The 12,581-nt window shown below is 50.6% G+C and overlaps 1 long non-coding RNA gene across 1 annotated transcript; it reads right to left on the minus strand.

The window, feature by feature from the left end:
* Positions 1–2,502: 2,502 nt before the first annotated feature.
* On the minus strand, positions 2,503–12,112 carry LOC119244376 (uncharacterized). The gene is made up of 6 exons (XR_005125090.2): positions 11,648–12,112; positions 11,004–11,150; positions 9,872–10,076; positions 9,092–9,290; positions 7,852–8,002; positions 2,503–2,838 (listed from the first exon to the last, which is right to left on the minus strand). It is a non-coding gene; the product is annotated as an uncharacterized LOC119244376 (long non-coding RNA).
* Positions 12,113–12,581: the final 469 nt, after the last annotated feature.

Raw genomic sequence — 12,581 nt, forward strand, 5'->3', positions numbered from 1 at the left:
TCTAAACTCAGATCCAGAGCCAGCTGGCTGCCCACTCGCTTGAAAAAAAAAATGTAAAATCCCACTTTGAGCGAGCATTCCGCTGGCTTCCAAAGCAGTCATGCTTCACAGTCCACCCGACAGAGCCTTGTTTTGGCAGGAACAGCAAGAGATGACATCATCCTCTGAGGCCAGGGAAAGCCCCTCGTGCCCTTGACTTCCCCTTCAAGAGCCACCACAGCAGAGCTCCTGATTGCTGTTGCTGCAGCAGTGCCAACTGGCACGACGCTTTTAGAAAAGCACGTCTTCAAGATGAAGCGAGAATACTAACCATGTTTATGCCCTCTGACCTGGCAGTGCTCATTCAGATCATCTCATCTTAGGAAATAATCAGAATCTCATGAAATTCTTACACTTGGAGATGTTGAGACGGCCTCGCGGACGAGGAGGGGATCGTTCACGACTACCAATAGCCAGTGGGGAAATGGTTAAGTAAATTATAGATGTCAAAAATTATTTTTAGATTTAAAAAAGAAAACAGTTCTATTAAAATGTTAGGCTCAAAAGGCAGGAGGCAGTGATGTATTTCGGTACGGCCTTAATCTATATTGCAATGATTTTTAAAATCAATTGGTAGCTAATGGGATGCAGGGAAAATGTTATATTATGTAAAAGGATGCTTGGGGGTTGAATGGGGCTCACTGTCTTTTCCCAGGATGGAAAATTAAGGGCACAAAGGAAAGCAGGTTCCAGGAGCCTCACATACTAGCTGATCACTTCCTCGTGGCTCGCCCAGAGTGCCATGAGCACAGTAGCTGGTACCGCCACCACCTCTCACCTGCACTCCCAAGCACCCTCCCAGCAGTGTAGATGGAATCTTGAGAAGACAGTGGAAGACACCTGCGCAGGTGCTACAAAGTAATCACGTTCTTCCTTTCCTGCTCATCCCCACCCACAAGCGAGGGATGGAGAATGTGTGGCAGGTGCCATCCTCAACCCAAGGGAAGAGGCACCAAGGCCATTGCTGATCAAAACTGGTCAAGCCGGGCCTCCCTGGGGGCACAAGGGTTACAGACACAGCGCTATTGAGCTCTTGCCAGCCACTGCAACATGAGTTCGATCCCCGGGCTGTGAGCTACCCACATGGCACAGCAGACCTCTCCTGACTCGCCCGCTGCTCCCCTCAGCAGTGTATTTCATCAGTTTGCCTGTTCTGTTCCCCGCTCTGTCTCTGGTGAATCCTCTCACCCCTCACACCTCTGGCCTGTACCCCAGTTCTTGTATGCATAAATAAATATATCTTTAAAAAAAAACAGGGTTGGGAAGAGCACAAACAACTATGGTGATGCTACATGGGTAAATGGGTGGTGGGAATTCCACAGGGATTATAACCGAGATGAGAAAGCATACATTGTGCAAAATTAAAGAATGGTGTAAAAATATATAAATATAAAATAAAATAAAATAAACTTCAAAAAAATAATGATGTCCATGCAAATTTAGGGTTTTTCTCCCACATACCTACATTAGTATGTAATATGGCCATGCTAGCAATTATTTCATTCGATCATTGCCATCTATGTTCTAGCCCTACTGACTCCCTGGCACAGCCGTGGGCATCTCCAAAGTTGGACCAACTCTTAGTTGTCTGGAATCCTCAGCACCTAAGAGAGAGTCCAGGCTGTCAGCACAACATGCTCCCAAATCTTGCTGCTCATTTTGACAGAGAGAAAAAGAGAGAGCATCTAATTGTACCCAGACTCTTAAAACTTTAGCCCAGAAATGGGTGATCAGTTTTGCTCTCTTGACGCATCTAGCTTTGCAGCAGGAAGAGAACTAGGGGTGTTGAGCAGAGGGTCCCAATGAATGTCACAGAGGACCAGCCTCAAAAGGACTAAGGGTGTGTCACCAGCTGCAAGGATAAAACCACACACATGAAAAGTGCTTAGAAAACTGAAACACAATATGATTTCTAAGTCGTCGTAGAAGTGTAATGGCAGGACTGTTCAGATAAAGGGAATGTTAAATCCAACATGCCAGATTTGGGGAAAATTTCATGGAGAAAATGGCAACATAAGATAATTAGAATTGGAAAAAAGCAGAAATGCAGCACAGGGATTCTAAGTGGAAGGAGCAGCAAAGGTCTGAGGTTGTGCAGTGCAGTGCCAACACTACCTCTGGCATGTCTTTGGAGGTCTCTGGGGTACCTTGGGTATGCTTGAGGGATGGAAGACCTAGTATCGCTTGAGAAGAAGGCATCTGCTATAAATATCATCTCTACAGGGAAGAGCCTTCTGTGGCCAGCTGGAAAATATAGCGCCAGCTGTGCCATTTTCAGCAGCGAAGGTACCCATATGTAAGATCCCAGATGCCAGGGGCACAGGAGCAGCCAACCCCAAGACCACAGTCCCGCGAGCAATCCCTGAGCCTGTCCTCCTCCCGAGGGCTCATCGCATAGCCTGGCACACAGGGCGCATCTGCCACGCTTCCCCACCCAGACAGAACCCAGCCAATGAGCTCATCACCACTTTTTTTTTTTTAAAAAAGCTACCATTTAAACAGCAGAAATGCCTGGTTTCCTGCTGTCAGCAAAGCTGTCACCATGGAAAGGAAAAAGAGAAAGTCCCCAAAATTAGCGTTGAATCTTTTCCAAGAACTGTCAATATTTTTGGAAGCCCCCAAGAACAAATGCTATCTTGAAGCTGGCAGGAGCCATGGCGTTGAAAAGGGATGGACTCCAGGCTGATTGATGGTGGCCAGTCGGTGCCATGTTCAGTGGTGACATCTCAGACAGGCGGTGGCTCTGGGAACGGCAGCGTGAGACCCCCTCTGGGGCTGATGAGACCACCTGCAAAAAATCTGGCAGAAAACTCAGTGCAGGAGACACATCACAGGCCTGTTTTTGTTTTTTTGTCACCTGAGTTTCACTGGTTTTATGCTGGCTTGCCTATAGGGCTGAAACTTAAAATGTTGCCTCCCAAGTCATTTATTTATGGGCGTCTTCACGGGTGTGGTGGGATTTTGGTCATGGTGTCAAGGTGGCACTCTGGCATCCTGAATCAGGACAATGAAGAGAAGGCCTGTTTTTATATTCCTTACTACCATTTCCCTCCTCTTCCCTCTGAACCTCAGAGCCTTCCTGGTGCTTATACATGTCCACTAGTGCTTGGAAGTATTTTCTTACACCCAGTTGTCTGCTGTGTACATGTCCACTATTTATTTTTACCATTCTGACTTGCTTTGCTACATGATTCCCTCCAACACCCTCCATGTTGCTGGGAATGGTGCATTTCATCCTTCTTTATGGCTGAATAGTATTCCATAGTGTGGACAGACTGCACTTCTGAGCCAACCGTCTATCGGTGGATATTTAAGCTGCTTCCATGCAATAAAGGGCCTGGCACAAGGTCTCATATATATTGGATGTATGTAGATAAGTCTTATCTTGTGTGTATCCTCAAGCATTTTTTTTTTTAAAGGAGAACTCTTTTTTTTGTTTGTTTGTTTATTTATTTATTTATACAAGCACTGGGTACAGTCAGAAGCGCGGGAGGGTGAGAGAATTCACCAGAGCCAGAGCGGGGAGCAGAGCAGGCAGAAGGACCGAAGTACACTGCTGAGGGGAGCAGCAGGCGGCAGGAGAGGTCTGCGCGCCAAGTGGGACCCTCCTCCGGAGGCCAGGGAGCAGCCGGGGATGGAACTGGCGCTGCAGAGGCTGCGGGGCAGCTTCGCAACCCAGAGCTCAACCGCTGCGCCACCGGGGAGGCCCAAGCATTTTTTCAATGAATGAATGAAGCAGAGTAAATAGTTGAATGAGAAATCAATGCCATCCCCTTATCCGGTAAGCTTTGCATTCATATACTGTACTGAATATAGTCAGAATCAGCGTGCAGGTGTGTGAGAGGTCAAGCAGAAACTACATCTCATATGAGGGAGAGCAACCCATGTCAAAGGATTTCTTAAGGTGTTTTGGAAAAGGAAGCCCTGAAAATATTTTTTTTTTTTTTCCTGTCTGTTATTTCTCATTTATACAGTAATTACCTCAATTTTCTATTTAAATGTTGTTAAAGTGTCTACTAAAATTACCTATTGATTGACATAATAAGGTAACATCTCAGACCTCATGCTACAAACCTGCCAGGTAGCTTCTTTTACACTTCACAGCTAATTTCAGAGGTGAGACTCAGTACCCAGGTCTGTGAATATTTGGGACTTTAAAAAAATTATCCTGGTGCTCAGGCAGCACTGTCCCAGCATTCACACAGAGTACCCTTGGGTACAGGTTTGGGGGCACATTTTGTGTCCATGCTTTGTGTCTCAAGCTTCCCGAGAGCTGGTGAGTTAGGAATAGTAATCCCTGCTTTTCATATGAGACCTTGACGGCAGAGAGAAAATCCTTGGGCCAAGGTGAAAAGGTCGCTAACTCAGAGTTAGAGTCTGCTCCCCCCACCAAGACACTGGGGGTTGGAAACGCTGCAGCCACATGCCCCTGGAGTATTCACCCACTGCCTGGCAGATGCCCCTGTGTGCCAGGCACCGTCTCAGTACCGGGGATATAACAGGGAGGGAAGGAGAGAAAAATATCATCAGTCCTGGGGGACCTGTAGGGTAGGGGCCGAGGTGTGCGGACAGATAATAAGGAAAAGTAAGTGAAGCAATGGTTGAATTGTGCATTTCAGGGGGATTGTGTGGCATGTGCATTGTATTTCATGAAGTCTGTGGCTTAAACGAAAAGGGAGGGGCTTGGACCCTCTGAGAGGAGGGCAGGTCTAAGCGAGCTGGCACATGGGGGCGGGGGGCAGGCTGGGACACCAGCCGCGTTTCTAGAGCCCAGGCGGTCCCGGAGCCGGCAGCCAGGCTGGTGCTTGAAGTTCGGTGGGAATATTCTGGAGAAGGCTGGAGGAGCATCCACGCAGAGTGGGTGCAGCGGGCAGACCCTGCTTTGTGTCTGGGGAAGGGCAGAGTTCAGACGCGTGGGGCAGGGCTCCTGGAGGAGGATGGGCAGGACCCGAGGCTGAGGAAAGGGGCCTGGGTGGGCCAAGGTGGGAGTTGGATTTGGGGAGCAGAGAAAGACTGGGTGAGTTGTCTCAAGATGGGTGGCTGGAAGGGCACGGGGAGGTTTATTTTGTCTCTTGTATCAGTTCCTGGCCTGATGACAGCAGAGACAGCATCCAAGGTGGCCTTGGCCGAACTCCCGGGAGCAGGATGCGTGTTCCTGCCGGCAGCGCACCTGTGTGTGGGGCTGAGGCCGCCCTTATCCTTCGCATGAACTTCTCACTACTTCTTTGCCCACGGCGCTTGCTTTCCGCTCACCAGACACCTATTTTGCATGTTCCCTAAGCGCTTAGTAGGTACACTTTAGCAGACCCGTTACATGATAGGTCAAGTCTTAGCTATGTAAAAATTCTTTTGACGTTACCCTAGGCGTCCTTGGACTTTCCTTTCCTTCTCATGCAAATATCTCTAGGACAGTAAATAATAGCACAGAGATAAATGAACCAGAGCTCTGACTTCACGGCGCTAACAGTCTGGTCTTAGAGGCAAATAAGCAAACTCATCGTTCCTGGCAGCGAGGACATCTATGAGATGATATAGACGCCACCCACCCCCGTGGTCCTAAACACACACACACATATACACACACACACTCGCGCACACACTTTGCACCACTGACCATGTCTCTGGTCCTGTCTGAGCCCTGGCAAGGGGCTGGTCTCTCCCCAGGGCACCTCTGCCTGGGTCTGTCCCGCCCCTACGCTGCAGTGCTGGTGCTTGTCTCTTGGGGACAGTGTGGGTTTGAGGGGGACTGACTTGTCCACTCCCCACTTCTCACTGAGCCCTTGGTTCACAGCCCTCAGCACCTCGGCCTCCCTACTCCTGGAACTCAGGGCTTGTTCCCATCCCGGCAAGGAGAGAGGAGGGTGATGTATAATATTTTAGGAGGCAACAAGGGGATCATTGATCCCCAATCTCCACCAGCATGCAATTAGGGTTGCTTCTGGTTTTCTCAGTGACGTGGGTTTACACCCACTTTATTGTTTGGGGACAGAAGCTAAGAAGGCCGTCTGGCTGACTTGGCGGGAGCTAGTTAACAGGGGCTTGAAATCAAGCCCAGCTCCATGAGTCCCACCAAACTCAAGCTCTGTCCACCCGCCGGGTGCCCTGTGGGGTGTGAGGAGAAACCGCACACTGATCTGCAGGGTGTAGTGTGGCTGCTCCCTGGGGAGCTCAATTCAAGTCAATTGGATCCAAATGTAACCACCAAAAATAAGGGGTCCTGTAATAATGCCACTCTGCACAGCCTTCTCCAGGGGAGGTGACTGCAGGAAGCAGGGGCTGTACACTGAGAACCAGCAGGTCTGGGTTTCATGCCCATCAAAAGCATCTGCTTGGTCACTCACAGATCACGGAGCTTCTTTGGGCCTGTACTACAGCTAGGTCCCCCGTTCTTTTGAGACCTAGATATACCCATGAGAGTGCTGGTTACATTGCTCCTAAGAAAAGACACAAACCCAGGGATTCCAACAAACCCAGGTGTATGTCTTTCTTACACACATGATGCCCAAGGAGGGTGAACAGCACGAAGAGGCCAGATCTCAGGTGGGTGCCCTAACACCCCCCATCTTGCCCACCAGGTCTAAGATGGCTCACCAACACCAATTGCAAGTGGCAGCCTGTAAGACCGGGGACCAGACAACCACAGACAACTCTGAAGCCCCAGAGCCCACTGGAGTTGCTTGAACTAGCCAATCCTGACCTGCTTGCCTGCCTTGCCCATCCGCTCCAAAGGAAACCCCATTAAAAGCTCTTACCCACATCTCCCCTCTCTCTCTGACCCCCGGGCATCCCCTGAGTTACCTTGTCTGGCAAACTGAGTTCTCCCCAGGGAACTGAGAGTCTAGCAAGACCATCAAACTCTTTCTGGATCTGCACCTGGCCCCACCAGCCTCCCCCAGGATAATATGTTAATGGGCCCACATGAATGGAGACCAGGATCAACTCTGGAGAACTGAGCCAGAACACAGGAGCCTGACCCGATCTAAAGCCTCCGCCAATACCTGGAGCTGCAGCCCATGTAGCATTGCCCTTAAATACGCGATGAATAGGTAGCCATTGTCCTTCTGGGTAAGAAGCCAAAGGGCACTCTCTGCAAGAACTGTGGGATTGGACCACACTGGCTCTTGGGAAGTCTTGCTTTGGAGCCGAGAGCTTCTGCTCCAGATCTGGACAGCCGCCTGCTTCCTTCCATCCTTCCTGGGATCGAAGGGCTGGATGCCTGCTGCCATGAGGAAGTTTTCTGCCCCGGCAGACTGCTCTAAGTGGGTTTCTCTGCTTTAAGTACATTCCCTTTAATCTGTGACTCCATGAATGGGCTGAACAAGGCAGCTGAGGTGGGGGCATTGCTCTCTCGCTTTGTTCCCAGGAGCCTGCATCTTGTCCAGAGACCACACCCTGCTCAAGGCCCCAACGTGCTCCCCCACCCCTGCCCACTCGTGCAGTAGAGCATGGGGGGTCAGATCAGGGCACCGTGCCCAGATCCACTTGACCTTGGCCCCTGGCTCCCCTCTTAACTATGGAAGTCACTCAGTTTCTCCATGCCCAGTACTGCCCCTGAAGAACCGACAAAAATTAAAGGCTGGCTTTGGTGAAGGTTCATGAAAACAACTAGTGTTACTTACTCAAGCCCCTTCTATTTGTTCATTTATCCCACCCATGTTCCTTGGGTGACTCCTGGGCCAGACACTGGTTGGTGCAGTGATGACTTGGTGATGAACATGATAGACTCCACCCTCACAGAATCCAGTGGATTCCTGCTGATGGAATGTGGCAAGGTGAGGGGACTCAGCTCTTTGATCCACTGACTCAGCTTACCTTCCAGTGGTGGGGATGGGAAACAAAGACACAGATAATTAAGCAAGTAATGCAGTCCAGTCTCTGCCCATCATCGGCGCCATGTTGGATATCAAGCAGATGAAGTTGATGGCGGTGCGTTGGGTGGTGAGCTAGGATGGTCAGAGGAAGCCTGAAAGCAATAAAGGCTCCGTGAGCAAGGACATACATGTGGGAAGGAGAAGTTAAATGCAGGTAACAGAATCGCCTACTCGGGGAGAAGCCCATTTGTCACATCAGGAGAGGCTGGCTCAGCACCTCAGGACTGGCTCATCCCTGAAGCAGGAGGCACAGTCCTGAATGTCACACCCCAACAAGACCACTTGGGGAGCAGCAAGACCAGCTCTTCCAGGGGTTCGTTCTGAGGGGAGAAGTTATTTCCATGAAGCTCCACTGTAGGCTTCCTTCTCACGCCTCAGTCCCTAGAATGAGTCAGATACTTGCTGTGGAACAAGCTGCTGGCAGGGAGGCTGTGCTTACACCATTGGTTGGACCGTTCAAGCCAGGTAACACTGGCAATGTCCGCACTCGGTACATTTTTGCAGGTCAGAATGTCCCACACCTTCATCCAGGCGGGGTTCCCAAATTAAAAACCCTCCTAGGACTTCAAAGCTTAGTTTTGTGTTTGAAATGTAGCCACCCATTCCATTCCTGCACACACATACAGTTTGCTAGAATGAGCAGTAAGTACTTAGAATTAATCATCTCTGTGTGAAGGAAATAGAAAACTTTTATTTTCAGAGTCACAATTGAGGCTTAATCCAGAAGAGAATGTCTGCTGGAAAAGGGTCCCAGTCAGTTGTTTTCTTTATAGTTTGCCCCCCACCCCCAGGATACCACTTAAATAGTGTCGGGACAGGGGGGTTGTTCTTAGAGGGGGGAGAAAAAGGAGTCGCATGAAGGCAAGCATGTTAGGGAAACAAGACATCCATTTTTGTGGCCACATGCTAATTGCCTAATACCCTAACAGGGTCAGCTATGCAAGCTTTGAACCTGGGAGATCATTCTCTCTGTGACTGATGCAACCGAAGTGTGAGGAAGGCAAGAACTTTTAGAGATACAAATCTGTCATAAGGAGATGCCCATTTCTGGTGGATGGCTGGGGCTGGAGTGGGGGTGGGGGGTGCAGGGAGCTCTGCAGCTTTTCCGACTGTGAATCCAGTGGATTCCTGCTGATGGAATGTGGCAGGAGGGGGGGGACTCAGCTGTTTGATCTACTTACTGTATCAGCTTCTTGCAGGTCTGTTTTTCCTTTGCATCCAAACTTCTTTTATAGCAGGAGCACCCCAGACCTGGTGTGGTTTCTTCTCCACCCCTTGGTAACTGAGAGTATTTTGTTAGCCTCTTGAAGTCTTAATTTCCAGATCCAAATAATGATGGAAATTGCAGTGCCCAGCTCGTAGGATTGCTGAGAAGTGGTGCTAGAGAGAAAATGTGTGTGCAGCATGAGGTAACCGCTCAGAGTCAGCCACTTGCAGGGGTGGGGGTGGGGGCGAGTTGTGTGAGATGCCCAGGGCCTCAGGTTCCTGCCTGGGTTCCTGGCTTGGGTCACCCCAGTCTGGGCTCTAGCTATTCATATTATTCACCAAACAGATAATGACCTTCTGTTTATGTGAGTATTGTCAACACCCTTCAGTCAGAGGCCATCAGGAAGTTGAACAAGTTGCACCGAGGGAAAATATACAAGGAAGGGAATCATGGGGTTCCTCAGCAATCAGGTTTCAGAAAGAACTTACTCTAGGATTTGGAGGTCTTGGAGTGAAGCTAAAGAAGCAGGAATCAGCTCTAGGTCAGGTGCCTTTATAAGTGGGGACTACGATGTGATTATCTTAATGAACCTCCCTCATGTGCGGGAGGGTGACTGGAGAGAGGGTGCAGCTGTGATTGGTGAAGTCTTGGCACTCACCGTAGCTGGGGTGGGGGGTGTTTGACACTGTGTGGGCGGCACAGTCATCTTGTTTCTGTCTATGCTAAAATCAGGACTGCTCTGGTTTTGTCTCACCTTCCCATAGTCTCAGACTTCAGTTGGCTGACCTTGCCATTCCGGGAGGTGGTTTGTGTCCAGCAGGAGAATGAGGTGCCTCCTGAGAGGGCCCGCCGGCCCCTGGGTGGCAGGGATGGCTTGCTTTTCTTTGTACAAAACAATGGAGATGCAGCGATTTGTCCCTGCCTTCAAAGAACTTGCAGCCCAGGGGAGGCAAACAATCCTAATGCCAATATGAGAAAGGCAGTAATGGAGGTGTGAGATCTAGAGAGAGGAAGACTTACCAAGAACAGAGGGGAGAACCAGGGAAATACTCACAAAGCAGGATGTATTTGATTCGAGTTAAATGGGGGCTGGAGAGAGAGAGAGAGAGAGAGAGAGAGAGGAAATCCTTTATGTGCGTAGCAGCCTTTGTGTTCCAAATTATAAATTCAATTCAAGCCCCAGCAACTTTGCAACTATAGATGTTTTCTTCTCTTTCTTTCCAGGAAGAGAAATAGCCTTTCTATTTTCATCATTGAAATCGCCATTTGTCATTCTCAAGGTGCCTCGTGCCTTTGTCTCTGCTGTCAGCTGGCAGCAGCGTTGCTAAAAATAGCTGGCGGAGGGAACCGCTACACGCTGAACATTAAAAATAGAAAGGGAAGCACTGGTGTGAATAATGCATGGGAGAGAATCCCGCTCACGCTGGCCTCCGGGTCCTCCAGAGCCCCGCAGGCCAGGGAGGATTAAAGCGTGTGTTTGGCTCAAGCTTCAATGAAAGGGCAGCCCACAAATTACAGCTTGCTCCTTGGCCTGCCTTGGGCAGGGAGGGATGGGAGGACCTGGAAGCTTGGAGCAGCATCTGGAATGCAAATCAGGTGTCTATTTGCCAAGACAGGCCAAGACAAAGGCGGGGGTGGTGGGGGGTGGCGGGTACTGGGAGAGCAGTGCAGCTCGCCAGGCTACAGCCTCATCCTTTTGGGGAAAAAAAGAATAAAAGGAAATAAAAACCACTGCCGGCCCATCAGAACTGCTCTGCAAGGGGAGCCGGGCACTGAAACCATCAGCCTGATCTTTGCAAATTCCATGCATGGTTCAAAGTTAAGACCCATCTCATGGCAGCCAGAGAGGAGCTCGCCGGCACCCTCGAGCATCATGGGTTCCTCACCGATATCGTTGAATAAACAAATGCTCTTGGAAGGATGCAGACTCCCCGGTGACCAGACCGGAGCTTGATTTCCAGCAAGCCCAGGCTGCCAGCTGCAGATGCTCAGTCCTCGCCGCTGGGCTAGAGGGTGCCCTGCGATGGCGCCGGCTGGTGGCACATAAAGAAGCAAAATGAAGGAACTAAATGAAACAAAAACAATCATTTAGATGCAAAAGACTAAATTGGTGGCTACCAGACGGGAAGGGGGATGAAGAAGGAGGGGTAAATCCGGCCTCTCTCAGGGGGTAAGCGGATGGCGAAGGGACAGTGCTCAGCCCGATGTGGTCTGTGCAGGTGTTGACTTGTAGTGACGCACCCCTGGAGCCCTAGATTGTTGTAAACCAATGTCAGTTCAGTTAAAAAATGTCGGTTCAATTAAATGTCAGTTCAATTAAAAAAATTTAAAATCAGAGGGTGCTGTGGTCAGCGGGGAAGGATGTTGTCTGGAGTCACATAGCACCCCGGCTTCAGAGGCAGGCTGACACCCTCTTCAGTGTCCCTGACTCGGCTTTCCCCAGCGGTTTCCTGCTGAGTCACTTCTCCAAATCCTTGCCAGAGCAGGAAGCTCCATCCACCCCTGCAAACGTGGGGGCCGGTGGACTCACCCTGGGGAAACGGTGTGTGCTCAGGGATGAGATGCGCCTCCTGGCTGGCTGAGGGGCAGGGGTGGGGGGGTGCAGAGCAGCTGTGGATCCCTGGCGCTGCTCCTGGGGATCTGGGGTTTGGCTGGACCCTGGTCCTGCTCCCAGTGTCCCTCTGAGTCCCCTAAGAGTTAGGTGATTCAGGCACTGAAGAGACTGCCTCTCCAGCCTCCAGGGGTCGGCCTCCTTCGGGCTCCAGGCCCAACCCCCTGCTAGTGGCTGAGACCCCAACTTTGGAATTAGGTAGGACCTAAGTCTGGTTCTGCCCCGGGTCATCTGCTCGGTGGTGAGAGGAACACCTGCTTCTCAGGGTCCTGGTTGCCTGCCCCTGAAGGAGGAACCATCCTGCCCCCTGGTTGTTACCAGGCTGAGGCCACGTGTGAGGAAAGCTGACCGGAAGTAGCCACGAAGCACGTGCCCTGGAGGACCCTGCTTCCTGTGTGTCCAGCCCCCGGGTGTGTGTCACAATCCCAGGTGTGTGTCACAATCCCAGGTGTGTGACACTCTCCCTCCGTGGCCTCCAGTCATCAGACACCCTCTGGAAAGTGGTTGCTTGCGAAGGAAAAGGATCAAACCTCCCCTAATCACCAAAGCTCTGAAGGACCCCCACAGTGTCAGCAAGGCCTCCCCTTCTCCTGCTCATCCTGGGATCCTTTGCCGACCCTCCCTCCATGATTGGCTCTGAACAGAGGCTTTTTCCTGCAGGTCTCAATCGAGAGGGGCCATGAGGCCAGAGTCATGTTTGGTGAGAGAGCCTTTTATGCCAGACCTTAGACCCTGGCCTTCCGTTTAATTCCTTGAACTGCCATTTTTAAAGAAAAGGGACTCTGACAAGGGTGGGTCCTGAGGCCTCCAGGCCATGAAAATGCTCTCCTTGCTGGGATCAGAGAATCAGCAT

The sequence above is a fragment of the Talpa occidentalis genome, unplaced genomic scaffold (genome assembly GCF_014898055.3).
Source record: "Talpa occidentalis isolate TD23 unplaced genomic scaffold, MPIMG_talOcc4v2.1, whole genome shotgun sequence".
In the NCBI taxonomy this organism is placed as follows: Eukaryota; Metazoa; Chordata; class Mammalia; order Eulipotyphla; family Talpidae; genus Talpa; species Talpa occidentalis.